Source organism: Cimex lectularius, unplaced genomic scaffold, assembly GCF_000648675.2.
Source record: "Cimex lectularius strain Harlan isolate CLEC.00 unplaced genomic scaffold, Clec_2.1 scaffold473, whole genome shotgun sequence".
Lineage (NCBI taxonomy): Eukaryota > Metazoa > Arthropoda > Insecta > Hemiptera > Cimicidae > Cimex > Cimex lectularius.
The window spans coordinates 68,420-86,453 of NW_019394172.1; the positions used below are offsets into that span (position 1 = coordinate 68,420).

Genomic DNA, 18,034 nt, shown 5'->3' on the forward strand with positions numbered 1-18,034 from the left:
AACGCCTATTAACACTAAATTTTTTAAAGCTTTCAAGCATAAGATTAATTACTTTCAATTCATTAAGTTTTTTTTATATAGTTGAGATAAAAAAGCAAGTGTTACGAGCGGGATTCGAACCCACGACCTTCGGCTAGATACGCAGCTGCTCTACCACTTGAGCTATCGTGACTTCGATCCACTCGAGCACCAACTTCCCATCTCAACCCCACCTTTTGAATTTAGATGGGAAGTTGGTGCCCCAAGTGGATCGAAATCACGATAGCTCAAGTCGTAGAGTAGCGGCGTATTATATAAAAAAAATTAATTTAAAGATATTAATTGACCATGAAAACTAGTGAATTATAAGAATAATATGGCACTCTCAACACGACAGACAAGAATGACACATCTACACGGAAAGCAAACTATGTGAGGCCTGAAGATGATCTCAATAAAGATTGAAACGTTGGCACGAGAAAGAAAATGTTTTTCTAAAACCTACGCCACACCAGACCACATCTCACGATCTCCAAATAATCATTAATATGATCATGGAAAAGCATTTTATTTTGAACAGACTCCGAGATCAAATTATAGACACGATTTTCTCTATGATGGTGATGAATTTATGGCTTGGCATTCTTTATACCAGGATGGAGAGAACCTAATATGCTTACATTTTTCTATGTTGACATCTGGCAAGTTTAGTTTAGTCACAATTAGAAGTGCATTATAAATCTTCAATTCATCTTTAAATAATTAATTATATCTGGTCATACTGCAAAAGCGACTTTATATCATTGATAAAAATCCAAAAGTATACTGGTTCAATATAACCATGGGAACCGATGGACCAATTGCGAAAGTTTCTGAGCTTGCACCTTGATATTTGGCTATCAAGATCCTTTTGGATAAGAAGGATTCTATCCAAGAAATATGTCAAATAAATCTCGCATCTTTTAGCTTCATTTTACGTATGACTAGATAGAAAGGCTAAAAATGCCGATGGGATCCATTAGTGCAAAAAGCGATCGAATCATAAAATTTTCAATCGTGTTGGAACATTCCTTTATATTTTATGACTTCGGAGATGATTTCGGTTTAAAAGGCCGTTTAATTACTTTTCCAATTATTGCAATAACGGTTGGGCCATGTTAAAACAATTAGTGTTTTAACTCTCATCCCCGGTCTAATTTAATATTTCCAACTATAGTCAGAAAAGGTCTCGCTGTTTATTTGCCCGAGGCGTAAACCGAGGCCTGTTAGCAACACGGTTGTTTTATACTGGTTACTAGGTTGAAACGCAAGGTTTTGTATAAATATACAAATGATTTTCCCAGCTTTGAACTTTTCCTTTAAAGTCAAAAGATCTGGCTTGAACATTTGTCAGAAGTCGTCTGTAATTCTTGTAAAACATGGAGTTTCCGCAGGTACCATTGGTATACAAGAAACCACGAGTAATCTCCAGGCCCCCTGGGCAATCAACGGAAATACCTTACGACGCCCAGGAGGACCCTTTCGCGTATCCGTGTATCCGTGGATCAGTATATGTTACTCGGAAGCGAGGGTCGGGATTTAATGCTGGGGGGTCTCACGATCACATGATTGCTTTTATGAAACACGTTGGCCGTTTCTGTTCAATCAATCCACGCCGGTTAATACAGCCCGTGAGCTCGTTTTTCACAAGAGAACACACAAAAAATCGATTAGTGTCTAAAGAGAAAGAGCGTAACTAATAGGGCTCATTTCGTTGTGAACCACCTGATAGCCATCCAAAAACTGAAACACAAGATATAAGGTTCTGGGCTGCCATAACTATTTCATTTTTAAAAACGCCTAAGGCAACAACTCTCCCAAATACTATAATGAAATAAAAAACTAACTTAAACAAAAATTTATTATTCTTTTCAAGCAAGGTCTTGGATGATATGAAAAAGTTAGTGTCATGAGCAGGATTCGAACCAACGACCTTCGACTCAATACGCCGCTGCTGTAACCACTTGAGCTATCGTGACCTCAATCCACTAGTACACCGACTCCTCATCTCAACCTACAACCTTTCGACTTTTCCTCTTTTTGCCATTTATCAATACGCCGCATTGACCCGAAGGTCGTGGGTTCGAATCCCGCTCGTGACGCTAACTTTTTCATTTCAACCAAAACATAAATAAAAAGACTAATATATTACGTTTATTTCTAATCATTTATTTATTTATTATAATTATAATATTATTTATTATAATACATCTTATACAGGGTTCGACTACTCGTGTTACAAACTTTGTCTGTAGATTTTCCATTCAAAAAGGAACCAGAAAGTACTTATTTACTATGGTCCGAATCTCAACAGTTTCGGAGTTATTTCACTTTTTTTGATTTTTTAAGACTTCACGACCTTGCTTCAGACAAACGATGATAACTCAAAAGCTAAAAGGTTTTCGACAAATCCGTTGTTACCATTGAAATCTACGTTAAATTTCCAATAAGATGTGATCAATACTAAACTTGTAAACGTTCGTGAAATAAGCGTTTTAGTAGCGAGAACTTTGAAAAAAAAAAATTTCAAAAGTTAAAAAACACTATGGTGGTTCTAAACTACTATATCCAAACCTACAGACCAACAAATTTCAGAAAACTCCATATAATATCCTTTTTTGTGGTGTAATGTCGTTCGTACTTACTTTTTGCAAGGATGAAGAAATTGATGGAGGAAACGATAAAACCGTGACAGATGGATTGGTAAGGTAGAAAATTAAAAAAAAAACTTAAGAAAATTTTGAATGAATATATTAAACTTTTTTTAAATTTGGGTTCGAAACCGAAATACTGGAAGTGTTTACTTATTTACCAACACGACTGCAACTTTGATTATAGAATTATTATTCTATTATTCTCTGGAATAAGAGAGTTTTAAGATTCATTGCACTATTTCTGTTTCGACCCCAAATTTAAAAAAAGTTTAATAAATTCAATCAAAATATCCTTAAGTTTTTATTTATTATTATTATTAATCTTTCCACCTTACCAATCCTTCAACCATGGTTTTTTCCTTTAGCAATTTCTTCATCTTTGAAAAAGTAATTAAAAAAGAAATTCACCACTAAAAACATATTAAATGGAGGACGTTTTCTGAAATTTTCTGGTATCTAGGTTTGGAATTAGTAGTTTAGAATCACCATAGTAAGTTTTTCAACTTTGAAAAAAAAATTTTTAAACTTTTTAATTTTAGAGTTTTCGTTGTTTATTTGAAGCAAGGTAGTGAAATCTTAAAAAATCAGAAAATGTGGAATAACTCCGAAACTGCTGAGATTCGGACCGTAGTTAATTAGGACTTTTTGGTTCCATTTTTAATGTAAAATCTACTGTTAAAGTTTTTAACCCGAGTAACCGAACACCCTGTATATGTATTTTTATATATATAATTTTTATATATCTTTATTATATTTAATATTTAATTTTTAATACTGAATTTGTAATTTTATTTTTCATATAGACAGGGCGCATCAACTTCTTTAGTCCACCCATTTAATTTTGGAACGAGTAACTCCACTAACAAAAATGGTCGTATACAACCCTAAGTTAATTTTGGCTATAAAAAGCGCGTTGAGGAAACAGATTTAACATAACTTTCTCATCTAGCTGGGAAATGAAACTAGAACTTTGTTATTTTAAATGAGATTTCCATATTTTTATTGTACGATTCGATTATAGAGCATGTTTTATGCCAATTTTACTGATTGGGATCTACAATTTTTTTTAACACTAGATGACCGACCCCGTTTATTTAAAAAACGATAAGCATTAATAAGTTAATTTAGGATAGTATCGTCTCAGAATAGGATAGGGATCAAGGGGTGGCTTTTACGCTTAGTTTATATTAAGTATAATAAAAAAGGATTTTTTATTATCATCGTGTCCACTTTATTTTCAAATATGGTTAGTGGTCGTTAATTAATGATTATTTGGAGATCGTGAGATGCGGTATGGTATGAGGTAGGTTTAAGAAAAACTTTTCTTTATCGTGCCAACGTTTCGATTTTTATGAGATCATCGTCAGTGCTCAAAGTGTTTTCTGTATAGATGTGTCATTACTCTGTGTCGTGTTAAGAATGACCAACTAATGTGTTTATTTTTAAAATGACACTCATCTGTTATTATGTATTGTTGCAGAATTGAGCATTTATTACATAAATAAATTTTAATAGAACCATTTATCAATCAGATTTGACCATTTATTAAAATTTATGTTTATACTAAAAAACAAGCTTCCCATCAAGAATTCTTTATTTGTGGCCTTTTCTATAATTTCTGTGCGGAATTCTCAGCAAGCCACAACAATCCGTTGTTACAATTCTTGAACAGTCAATACGGAAGATGGATTGGGATACACTCGATTCTTCAACGTCCCCTAAAGAAAATAATAAAAGGGGTAAAATCTGGCGATCTCGGACGCCACGAAATAGGACTTGTGTGCCAATCTATCTCCGTGTATGTTTCATGTCCAGGTAATTGGTGAGGACGTGACTGTTGTGAGCGGGGCAAACGTCTAGTTGAAAACACATCTTTGGCCTGGGGTATAACGAAATGCTCTCCGTGAGACCAGGGAGCTTATTTTCTATAAAAGCCCATAAAAAATGTCAAATAAGCTGGATGTCGAGCAATCCGCACCGATCATTACTCGAATTGACTGTTTGATAACATTTTTGGATATCCCAACGAGGATTATCTGTGGCCCAGAAAGCACTGTTATGCCTGCTGTGTCGATTAGAAAAGAAATTATGCTCGTAAAACACGTTGTTTTCTAGAAAAACCCCCAAAAAATTGAAAAAAAATTATTGCCTTTTTTCCATGTATATCGACGTGCTGAGTTGATTGGAAAAGGAATTAGGCTCATAAAACAACGTAGTTTTCGAGAAAAAACAAAAAAACAAAACAAAAATCGGAAAAAAATTATTGTTTTTCGATATAAACCGACCTGCTGAGTTGATTGGAAAAACAATTAGACTCGTAAAACACGTAGTTTTCGAGAAAACCAAAAAAAATCGAAAAAAAATTATTGTGTTTTTTTATATAGATCGACCTGATGAGTTGATTGGAAAAGGAATTAGGTTCATAAAAAACGTAGTTTTTGAGAAAAAACAAAAAAATTGAAATTTTTTTAATAATCTTTTTCGATGTAATTCGACCTGTTGAGTCGATTAGAAAAGGAATTAGGCTCGTAAAAACGTAGTTTTCGAGAACCCCCCCCCAAAAAAAAAATCGAAAAAATTATTGTTTTTTTCCATGTATATCGACGTGCTGAGTCGATTAGAAAAGGAATTAGGCTCGTAAACCACGGAGTTTTCGAGAAAAACCCAAAAAAACAAAAATCGGAAAAAAATTATTGTCTTTTTTCCATGTATATTGACGTGCTGAGTTGATTGGAAAAGGAATTAGGCTCATAAAACAACATAGTTTTCGAGAAAAAACAAAACAAAAATCGGAAAAAATTATTGTTTTTCGATATAAACCGACCTGCTGAGTTGATTGGAAAAGCAATTAGGCTCATAAAATAACGTAGTTTTCGAGAAAAAAACAAAAAAATTGAAATTTTTTTAATAATCTTTTTCGATGTAATTCGACCTGTTGAGTCGATTAGAAAAGGAATTAGGCTCGTAAACCACGTAGTTTTCGAGAAAAACCAAAAAAAAAATCGGAAAAAAATTATTGTATTTTTCGATATAAACCGACCTGCTGAGTTGATTGGAAAAGCAATTAGGCTCGTAAAACACGTAGTTTTCGAGAAAAACAAAAAAACAAAACAAAAATCGGAAAAAAATTATTGTTTTTCGATATAAACCGACCTGCTGAGTTGATTGGAAAAACAATTAGGCTCGTAAAACACGTAGTTTTCGAGAAAAACCAAAAAAATCGAAAAAAATTATTGTGTTTTTTTATATAGATCGACCTGATGAGTTGATTGGAAAAGGAATTAGGCTCATAAAACAACGTAGTTTCGAGAAAAAACAAAAAAAATTTTTAATAATCTTTTTCGATGTAATTCGACCTGCTGAGTCGATTAGAAAAGGAATTAGGCTCGTACAACACGGAGTTTTCAAGAAAAAAAAAATCGAAAAAAGTTTATTGTCTTTTTCTATGTAAATCGACCTGCTGCGCCGATCGGAAAAGGAATTAGGATCGTAAAACACGTCGTTTTTGAGAAAAATAAAAAAAAGTCGAAAAAAATGTATTGTCTTTTTCTATGTAAATCGATCTGCTGAGTCGATCGGAAAAGGAATTAGGATCGTAAAACACGTTCTTGAGAAAAAAAAATCAAAAAATGTATTGGCTTTTTCGATGTTAATCGACCTACTGAGTCGATTGAAAAAGGAATTAGGATTGTAAAGCACCTAGTTTTTGAGAAAAACTCCAAAAAATAAACTCCCGTTGTTTGAGAATTTGGATTCTTCGGTCCACAATATTCGGCTCAGCCGGTCCCACGGACATTTCATCGAGGATTCGTGAATGAAATACAAACGCCTCGTTGGATCTCCCTCCTCAATGACTTGTGAGAGGTGAACACGATAAGGACGAAAATAATTTTCCTTCAATATTCGCTATACTGAGCCGATATACCGAGAATCGACGATTTTTCTCTAAGAATAGAATCAGACATTCGTGTATGCCCAGCATTAAAAAAGCAACTAATACAGCTCTCTTCTCGGCGCTTGTATTCACTTTTGTTGAAAAGCAGAACATGGAATGAATACTAAGGTACTGTGCAGTAGAATCCAAATGATATCGAGAAAATAACAAAACAAAAGTTACAATAAAAGGTCATTGACATTCGAAATTTAACTAGACGTAACGGAACATCGAAACATTGATATTGTTAAATACATATTTACAATTGGATAAGAAATCTAAAACAAAATGGAAGATAATACCATAACTCGATCAAAATAATTAAGAACATATTTTTCGCTTATAAAAGAAAAAAAAATCGGAGATAATTCAGAAATGGTCGTTCCTATCAATATTTACCTTTTAGTAAAAGTGGCATAAAATAAGCTTTAGAATCGAATTGTACAATTTTCGCCAACAATTCTAGCCAAACTCGGATGTTTGTATACGACTACTTTTTGCTGAAGTTAATCGTTTCCAAATTAAATGAGTGAACTATAAAAGTTGATGCACCCTGTATATCAAAATCTTTTTATAAGTATTTATCTTATTTTTGTCTTTTTGTACATAATACTTCTATCATTTTCCAGATTTATGTACATATTCTCTAGCCAGTGTAGTTTTTCATTATTATTTTTTTTTAACTTTTTCAAATTCCACTGTGTGGTTAATCTCATAAATATGTTTTGTCAAACCTGTTCAACCTTCTGTAATAATAATATTTTTTTTGTGTTGGTTGAATTGATTGTTTATGAATTGTACAATTTTTCCAACATATGTTTTTTTCCATAAACACATAATCTAAACATAAACACTATTTTGTTTTTAAGGTTGTTTATATTAACTTTTACAGATGAAAGATAAGAATTAAGTTAACTGTACAATTTTCGCCAACCATTCTAGCCAAAATTACATTGGGGTTTGTATAAGACCATTTTTTGCAAAAGTTAATCGTTTCCGAATTAAAGGAGTGGCCTATAGAATTTGACCCCCTGTATATCAAAAATGTTACAGTATTAAGTATTTATCGTATTTTTATCTATTTGTACATTAGTACTTTTATTATTTTCCAAATTTATATACACATTCTCTAGGCACAGTAGTTTTTCATTGTTATTTTTATTTATTTTTTTTAACTTTTTCAAATTCCACTGTGTGGTTAGGCTCATTGTTACCTTTGGACAAACCTGTTCAATCCACTTTATTAATAATAATTCTTTTGTGTTGGTTTAATTGATTTTTTATGAATTGTACAATTTTTTCAACACATGTTTTTTTCCATAAACACATAATCCAAACATAAATGCTACATTGTTTTTAAGGTTGTCTATATTAACTTTTACAGATGAAAGATAAGAATTAAGTTAATTGTACAATTTTCGCCAACCATTCGAGCCAAAATTACCTTGGGGTTTGTATAAGACCATTTTTTGCAAAAGTTAAGCGTTTCCCAATTAAATGAGTGGACTATAGAAGTTGATACACCCTGTATACCGAAAATGTTACAGTATTGAGTATTTATCTTATTTTTATCTATTTGTACATTAGTACTTTTATTATTTTCCAAATTTATATACACATTCTCTAGCCACAGTAGTTTTTCTTAGTTATGTTTATTTATTTATTTTTTTAAAACTTTTTCAAATTCCACTGTGTGGTTAGTCTCATTAATATCTTTGGACAAACCTGTTTATCAATAATATGTCTTTTGTGCTGGTTTAATCGATTTTTTAATAATTATACAGTTTTTCGAACATATTTTTTTCGCGAACACATAATCTAAACATACACACTACATTGTTTAAAGAAGGTTGTCTATACTGTCTTTTATAGATGAAAGAAAAGAATTAAGTTTGTTTTTAAAATATGTGTAATAACTAAATTGTTCCATTAAGTTTTTTTCCAAATCTTTATAATTCCTTCTGTCAGTTCTCCTAGGTATACAATACCTATATATTTTTGTTCACTTTATAATTTCTGTGTTTACTATTATATTTATTATTATAAAATTTCCTTTTCTTTTTTATTAGTTGTAAAATTAATTAGTATGCTTAAGTGATTCAAATATTTGTTTAAAATTTTCTTTGAGATACATTTTCTCACTTATTTTAAGTTGTTTTTTGTGTGTCATATTTGTTGTAATATTTAATTTTTGATGTATTGTATCAGAACATTCAGGTATTTTATAAATATCAATATAACAAGTTTTTTTTTATTTCTACAAATTTTTTATATATAAAAATGAGTAAAGTTTCATTTTGTTCTATTTCCACAATAAACTTTATATCTTTATGTAACTTTTTTAAAGTTTTCCATCAAGTGTGTAACATCGTCTTTATGTATTGAAAGAATTGTACCATTAACATATTTTTTTTATGAAGTCTATCCTTATTCCTGAACTTTTTTGTAATTTATTGAAACTTAACATCAAGATAAATTATTAAAGCAGCGAGATATCTCCTAATCCGATGAAAAAATTCCGCTCAAAGTGCATTCGTAAATTTTAGAAAAGGACAAAAGTCGGACTGTAATGCTCAATAAAATAGGTAAACTAAATTTGAATCAATTTCTGGTCGAAATACTTTCATTAATTAATTTTTCTCAATTAATTTTAATAAAAACGTTAATGGTATTTTTAATTTTTAGAACAGATGTCATGTGGCTTTATTTTTTAATTTTTTAAAAAGTTTCGATATTGTAATCGTCATTTTCAGTTGGGCTATACATATGCAAGAATCATTTAATTTTCAGATTTTACTTCTCTCAAATTGAAGGTTAATTCATGACAAACAAATAAATGGCCTGTGTTGATTTTTAAAGTGGTCAAGAAACAAGACGAAACAATGAAACCCTAATGGGTGGGTTGAATAATTAACCCTCAGCTGGCGGAAGGGCGGGGGCGGCAGGAAAATGAGCCAGGGCTTCCGCCCGCCCCCCTCGCTTCCCACGCCGTTTTTCACCCCTTTCCTCCGGGGGCGGCGGCCTCCTTGGCCGACCTCTAATTGCTAAGCGTTTCCGGTGGAAAATGCCAGGTTTGAATTTAATTAAGCCGGATACGGAGGGTTTTTCACAGGCCGGGGCAGCCGCAGCAGAACGTGAACGCCCCGGAGGCCTGTAAGAAAAGGAAAAAGGGTCGACTTTCAAAGGGATTTTCCAACCCCTTTTCCACGTGTTAAACAGCCCAAGGGCCGTTTTCTGGGGCGGGCTTGTCACCCGGACACTCTCCTTCCCAAAAATGGCGGTATTATCGTATTTCAAGTGTAAGACTTCTTTTGATGTTCGCACCTTTTCTCATAAAAACCAACTTTTTTAAACATTACGGCCAAAGTAAGTAATGGGAAATTGGCATTTATAAATTAAGAACAGTTTCAGGTAAAAACACGGACAAAAGCTCTTTTTTCTTCGTTTTTCCTTATGTTCCTTTTTCTATATTTTTCGCTTTAATTTTTCTTTCTCTGGCTCTCTCTCTTTCTCCCATTCTATTTATCTATCTTTCTAACGCTGTCTGTCTCACTCGCTCTCTCTCTTTCTCTCTCTCTCTCTATTTATCTATCTACGTATCTATCTACCTACAATATTTATCTATCTATCTAACTCGATGTCTCTCTCTCTCTCTCACTCACTCTTCTGCTTTCACTCTCTTTATCTTTCTCTCTCTTTCTCTTTCTCTCTCTCTCTCACTCTCTCTCTCTCTCTCTCTCCCTCTCTCTCTCTCTCTCTCTCTCTCTCACACTCTCTCTCTCTCTATCTATCTATCTATCTATCTATCTATCTATCTATCTATCTATTTATCTATATATCTATCTATCTATCTATCTATCTATCTATGTCTATTTTTCTCTCTAATATTTCTCTCTCTCTCTCCCTCTCTCTCTCTCTCTCTCTCTCTCTCTCTCTCTCTCTCTATCTATCTACGTATCTATCTACCTACAATATTTATCTATCTATCTAACTCGATGTCTCTCTCTCTCTCTCACTCACTCTTCTGCTTTCACTCTCTTTATCTTTCTCTCTCTTTCTCTTTCTCTCTCTCTCTCTCTCTCTTTCTACTTATCTATCTAACTCGATGACTCTCACTCTCTTTCTCTCTCTCTCTCTCTTTCTCTCTCTCTCTTTCTACCTATCTGTCTATCTAACTCAATGACTCTTTCTCTCTCTCACTCGCTCTCTCTTTCTCTCTCTCTCTCTCTATCTATCTATCTATCTATCTATCTATGTCTCTTTTTCTCTCTCTAATATTTTTCTCTGTTTCTCTCTCTGTCTCTCTTTTTTGTTTTGTTTTTTTATGACAGACTCTTTGTATTTTTCTCCATGCCTTTCACGCACACATTATGTAAGATTGAAATAATAAATTAAATAATACATAATCGTTGATTCCAAGCGTAGGAAACTTCAAACTTTGATTGGAGCTTAATTTGATGGAGTGGTGAGGAGCGGTCAAGATTATTAGAAATTAATTAGAAAAACATTTTTTTCATATTTGTTGTCGACGTTTCGACGTTCATTCAGGCCATCTTCAGAGAATAAAGTGTGGACCTATTCTTGTGGTGTCATATTGGCTTTGTTACTTCACAACAATTTCACACAAAACCAATATGACACCATAAGAATAGAACCACAGTTTATGCCTTGAACCGAATAACCGTCAGCAAAATACGAAAAATGTGTTTTTAAATTGCCTAATTCTTGACCGTTCCTCACGAATTCAACAAATTAATAATAACAATCGGATATTTCATGTTTGAAAATACCGTATGATTCTGTTTTGTTTAATGTTTGGAATGTAAATGTTAAAACATAGTGGTAGCATAATTCCACAGAAGGATTCCATGATGAAGTTTACACCGGGATATTTTTTTGTATTTTTCTTTAGGCTTCGAGCCTCTAGAAATTTTCTCAATCTAAACGATAGGCCAGATTTAATTGAAAATCTCCCTTTAATTTCGTTACGGGCTTTACCGGCTTCCATGCCCCGTCCCGAAAGGCGTCGTAAATTCCCTTCACACATGGGCGGGTGCAATAAAGTCTCTTAGCAAGTCAAACTCATTTGAAAAGTTGATAACGGGCTTAACGGCGTAGAAATGAACGGGCAGAAAGTTCGAGTCTGTTCACAAGCAAGGGTTATATAATGAACCGGAGGAGACGAGGGAGGTCGCCCCCGACGGATATTAACAAAACGCCACTTGCCGCCCATCAAAAGCCAGGCCTGAGATCACCAGGTAGCTAAATTGAAGCCATCAAACTTTATACTGCAAAGGGTCATAAATCGAACGCGACTGTGACAACAACTTCTTAAAATAAAAACACAGGTCAAAATGAATCTTCATTAAAGACATCCTCTCTACTACGTTAGCTTTACTTAAAAGCTTAATAAAAATGTTTTTCACACGAGGTCAAAAAGATTAACTGTTGTACCGACAAAGTACCAGTGGCAAGTGCCAATCAAAAAGCAAAGTAATTCAACTTTTGTTTAAAGATCTACAGGGAGGTACGCAGCATATTGGTGTAAACAATGGAAAATGAAGATAAATGTAAGCAAGTGTTCCATGTCAGATTTACAATCTGAAGCAAATCTCCTCACACAATATACTACAACAATGTTCCTACTGCAACGACAAAACGTAAACAGACGCTACAGTCAAATATACAAACTTACACGACGACAATAAAATTGTAATAATATATTAGAAAAAAAGATGCCTAAATTTCCTAAATACTTAGATTTGTAATTTTAAGACTTACATCGCTCTCTTTCTCCCTCTCTCTCTCCCACCCACACACTCTCTCTCTCATATATATATATATATATATATGCTTATTTCCATTCCTATCTGTCTACCTGTGCCATACATAAATTTTCACTCTCACTCACGCTGCCTGTCTTCTGTCTCGCTCTTTGTTTGTTTGGTTTTCGTCTGTTTGTCTTTCAGAATTTTTTTTCTTCGTTTCTTTTGGCCTTTTCCATACACATCTCTCATACACTCTAGTTCACTCTCTCTCTCTCTCTCTCTGTCTTCAGTCTCCCTCTTGTTCACTCTCTCTCTCTCTGTTTTCAGTCTCCCTCTTGTTTTCTCTCTCTCTCTCTCTCTCTCTCTCTCTCTCTGTCTGTCTGTCTGTCTGTCTGTCTTCAGTCTCCCTCTTGTTTTCTCTCTCTCTCTCTCTCTGTTTTCAGTCTCCCTTTTGTTTTCTCTCTCTCTCTCTCTCTATTCAGTCTCCCTCTTGTTTTCTCTCTCTCTCTCTCTCTCTCTCTCTCTCTCTCTCTGTTTTCAATCTCCCTTTTGTTCTCTCTCTCTCTCTCTCTCTCTCTCTCTCTCTCTCTCTCTNCTTCCTGTTTTCAGTCTCCCTTTTGTTTTCTCTCTCTCTCTCTCTCTATTCAGTCTCCCTCTTGTTTTCTCTCTCTCTCTCTCTCTCTCTCTCTCTGTTTTCAATCTCCCTTTTGTTCTCTCTCTCTCTCTCTCTCTCTCTCTCTCTCTCTCTCTCTCTCTGTCTGTCTGTCTGTCTGTCTGTCTTCAGTCTCCCTCTTGTTTTCTCTCTCTCTCTTTCTGTCTTCTGTTTCGCTCATTCTTTCTTTCTTTATAATTCTCAGTTTCTTGTTCACCCTTTTTATTTGTCTTTCTCATAAAATCTTTCTCCTCTTTCGCAATTTCCGTCTTTCTATTCCTGTCTCTGTCTTCAGTCTCCCTCTTTTTCTTTGGTTGTTTCTCACTCTCACTCTCCCTATATATCTCTATCTCTATCTATATCCATCTATCTCTCGGTCTCTCTTTTCATTTCTTTCTCACATACACATTCTGTCACTATCTCTTTCTCTCTCTGTTATTGTTTAACCATTTTCCCTCTGTTCTTATAGGGAGAGATATATACAGAAAAATGTGAAATAGATAGATCGTGTGTGTGTGTGTGTGTGTGTGTGTGTGTGTGTGTGTGTGTGTGTGTGTGTGTGTGTGTGTGTGTGTGTGTGAGAGAGAGAGCATAAGAGCGAGTGAGAGGTACAAAGGTCCACGAGACTTAACTATTTGCGACTAAATAAATCGTACCAATCAATCGATCAATCCCTCCTAATTTTATCCATTTTTTTAAAGAGAATCTGTGATTTTCTAACAAAAAAATGCCAGAGGCGATTCTTGAGTAGTTAACATCCACAGAAAAACCTCTGGGGTTTTCCGAGGTAAACTCTTTTTGCCGAATTGTCTCGTTTTAAGATTTATACTATCCTTTTGTTCAGGCCATTTGCTTGCACTCGGTTATTTCAGGCCGCTGTAAATCGGCTCTGTTGTCGAGAAACAAATAAATAGGTGGACGTCTTTCGGGGATCCGATGGCAATTGCCGCTTTCCGCCGCCTTTTTACACCTTGTGAAACAGCGTTATTTATTTATTGAGAATTTTAAAAGCTCTCTGCCCACTTACGAAAATAGAGCCTGGGCTTAATTTTGATAGCAGAGGAACTTGAATCGGCGATACGTGAGATCTTAGAGATCCGTTCCTGCCGAAAAAGCAGGTGTCTCACGTCCAAAACTGTACAAATCGTTACCACAATTTTTTTCATGGCGAAAAAAAGCCTGGTTTGTAAATAAAGACTTGATGTTTGCTGTGAAAATTTCTAGATGTAAAATTTAACAAACTTATCGCCTAATCGGACTTGAGACTTTTTTAGTGTACAATTAACCTTAACAAGCTAAGGTCATTCCAAAGACTAGGTTGTATGATGATGACGGGAGCATTTCCCACTACACCAACCCTAGCTTTGGAAGTGATAACTAACACTAAACCTCTACACATTGAGGTCAAGGTTAAAACACTAACCTGCTGCTATAGATTAATTAGTGAAGGCAGCTGGAACCATAAGGGAAATAATATAGGACACTCGAAAATTCTACATTTATTNCGACCAGGTCCCGGACCTTTTAGGGATGGGGTACGGGCCTACCCAGGCTTTTAACCCTTCGGGTCCTGGTCGCCCGCTCAGCGTAATATATAGTGTACAATCAATAGGAAACGTGTAAAATATTTCGCTGCGCACGTAAAAATAATTCAAATAAGAAAAATAATAAATTATATAATGATTCGTTGTTGCTTCTGTTGTCAAGAATCAGTGTACAAACAACGGGCTGACTGTTTTATCTTATTTATTTTAATAAAAGATCTAGAAAAATAAGTTTTTTTCTTAATTAATTTTATTTATTAAAGTGTGTGGTGATTAGTGCCCGTTAATCAATATTTATTTAGAAATCGTAAGATGCAGTCTGGTGTGATGTAAGTTTCAGAAAATCATTTTCTTTATCGTCCCAACGTTTCGATCTTTATTGAGATCATCTTCAGGGCTCAAAGTGTTTGTCTTCTGTGTAATTGTGCCATTCTTGCGTGTCGTTTCCAGAGTGCCCTCGCCCAAAAAGATCGAAACGTTGGCACGATAAAAAAAAAATTTCTTAAACCTACTTTACACCAGACCGCATCTCACGATTTCTAAATAAATAATTATTTATTAAAACTAGGTCTTTTTAGACCAACCATTAATTTTACAATAATATTATAGAATAAATAAATGTTTACATTCTTATAAACCCATTGGTACAATAAGATTTACATTTCACTATTTACTATTAATTTTTAACTACACAAGTTCATATGGCTTTGTTCTTTTTAATCTTCTGACCATGTTTCGGTTATGTAAGAGTTTGGTCGCTTCCACATTCTCGTGCTGGCTGAGGCGAGCCTGGTGTTTGCCGGCAAATCTTTGTATTTATCTTAAGATCCCTATGTAAGTCCTTATTCCTTATGTACCAAGGTGCATTGACCATGTTACGTAAGATTTTATTTTGGAGTGTTTGTATGATTATGATATTGCTGTGTTTGGTACAACCCCATAGTTGAATACCATATGTCCACATAGGGTTTATGATTTGTTTATATAATAAAATTTTATTTTGTATAGCAAGGTTGGAGCCACGTCCTATCAACCAGTACAGTTGTCTATACATTGAACTTTTTTCTGTCCCTTTTTCCTTCACGTGTTCTTTCCATCTCAGCTTGGCATCTAAGGTCAGTCCCAGATATTTAGCTGTATTGCTGTATGGTATTTGTGAGCGACGGAATATGGTCGACTTTTTTGTTTGTAAAGATTAGATGAACTGATTTATGCTGATTTAGCTTGATTTTCCATCTTTTTGTCCATTCGTTTATCTTATTACATGCAGTTTGGAGGATTTTGGTTCAATGGATGATAGTCGGTCCTAGTGATATCTGTTCCTCTGCAAACGTTGCAATTTTTACTCCACCTATTTTCGGAAAATCACTCGTGTATAACAAGTAAAGCAGTGGACCTAATATGCTACCTTGTGGCACTCCTGCATTTATTGTTTTTAATTTTGAATATTGATCTTCTTGTTTGACTCTAAATAGTCTTTCAGTTAGGTAGGAACTGATAATATCGACATACTGCTTTGGTAGCATACCTTTTAGTTTAATGATGAGTCCTTCGTGCCAGACCTGGCCAAAAGGTTGTGAGACATCAAGGAAGATAGCAGAAAAAAGTTTGTTTTTCTTCAAGAAGTTTTTCTATTAAAACCGTTACTCGGTGAATTTGGTCTATTGCTGTGAATTTCCAGATGCTGGGAACATATTTCAGTCTGATTTCAGCATTAAATAGGTATGTTCGTTTAACTATACCCTTTTTTGGCAATTGTTTTAGTATTTTAAGTATTTCTCCAGTGATAAGGTCATATCCTGGAGTCTTTTTAGGAGGTAGATTTTTAATTTCTTGTGCTACTTCTTTAGGTGAATCTAGCTTTATATTTTCTTCTTGTGGCGTGGTTGTTACTTCAAGTAAGCTGCCATTGATGTTTTCATTTGGTTTGAAGATTAGAAAAATAAGTTTAAAAAGTAATTTGTTAGAGAAGACTTGTTTGTAGCAAGTTTCATCAAACTGACAGTATGTGGTCGGGCTTCGTTGTTTTAACCTTCGATTTCCTCTCTATTGGAAAATGTGATTTCGGCCCAAAACAACAGACACCGTCGACATTGTTTTTGAAATAATACTCTCCTTTGTCTTACAATTTCCAGACCTCGGTCCGAGGAGGTAATCCAATTTAAAAAAACGCATGGCCTTTATTGGCTGATGATGTTTGATTATTTATTCGATTATCTCATCACCATCTGGCGATACGGACATTTTGGCCTGACGCCATTGTCATTGTGGGGCATGAACCTCTTCGGACTTTCTATTAATTGTTGGCCCGTCTGCTCCGAGATAAATAGGACCCATGGAATTTTTTTTCAATTAAGTCCACTGGGATTTGGTTAATACCGTGGCTAGCAGGTTTTTTAAGAGCTTCATCATTAAAATTCGTCCGTTTTAACGCACTTTTCGGATACTTAAATTAATTTTATATATCTACTTTAATTTTATAGAGGGGAATTGGATCAACATTCCACCAATCAATCTATCATTGTGGCTCTCTCTCTTTCTCAATAACATTAACTCTCTCTCTCTCTCTTTCACTTTCACTCTCTCATAAATTGATTAATATCATAAATTAATAATTATCCATAAATTAATTAATATTGTTTTATATTATGCGTTTTTGCATTCTCTAAATAATTACAATTATAACGAAATTAAAAAATAATTGGTTTAATACGATAATTTAAAGTCATGTCTCACTATCAAAAATTCTTGTTAAAATTTTTTTGTTTATCTTTTCTTTTTTTCTTCTGATTGTTATTCATGGATTTTTTACATACGTAAATATGTATTGTTTTATAAATTTATAAATCAAAAATAGTTTTTTCTTGTATGCTATTTGTAAAATAAATTGTAAAGACCAAAAGAGAGTCTGCGTAAATTGTTTATATAATGTGAAATGTACAATTCACGTTAAGTGGAAGAAAAGTCCTAATTTTGCGTGGTTAAAACGTTTACTCAATCAACCAATCTCACACACACACACATTCACAAATTTAGTCTACCTCACTTTCTCTATTCCTTTATTTACTTTGTTTTTCACTACATATTTTTCGCTTTTTCTCCTGCACCTCCTTTTGCGCTTATCTTTTTCCCTCTCTATTTTTTTCGCTCTGTGTCCCTCTCACTACCTCTCTCCTATCTCTCTCTCTTTCTCTCACACATACGCGCGCGCGCGCATACACACACATTCACAAATTTAGTCTACCTCACTTTCTCTCTACCTTTATTTACTTTGTTTTTCACTAAACATTTTTTTTCTTTTTCTCCTGATCCCCCTTACCTTTATCTTTTTCCCTCTCTATTTTTTTCACTCAGTCTCCCCGTCACTATCTTTGTCTCTGTATCTCAATATTACTTACTCACTCACTCACTCTCTCTCTCTCTCTCTCTCTCTCTCTCTCTCTCTCTCTCTCTCTCTCTCTCTC

At 34.2% G+C, this 18,034-nt stretch overlaps 1 protein-coding gene across 1 annotated transcript in view; it reads right to left on the bottom strand.

Annotated features, from left to right (window-relative positions):
- Positions 1-18,034, bottom strand: part of LOC112128166 (collagen alpha-1(XV) chain-like) — a 65,086-nt gene that overhangs the window by 43,149 nt on the left and 3,903 nt on the right. The window lies entirely within an intron of this gene.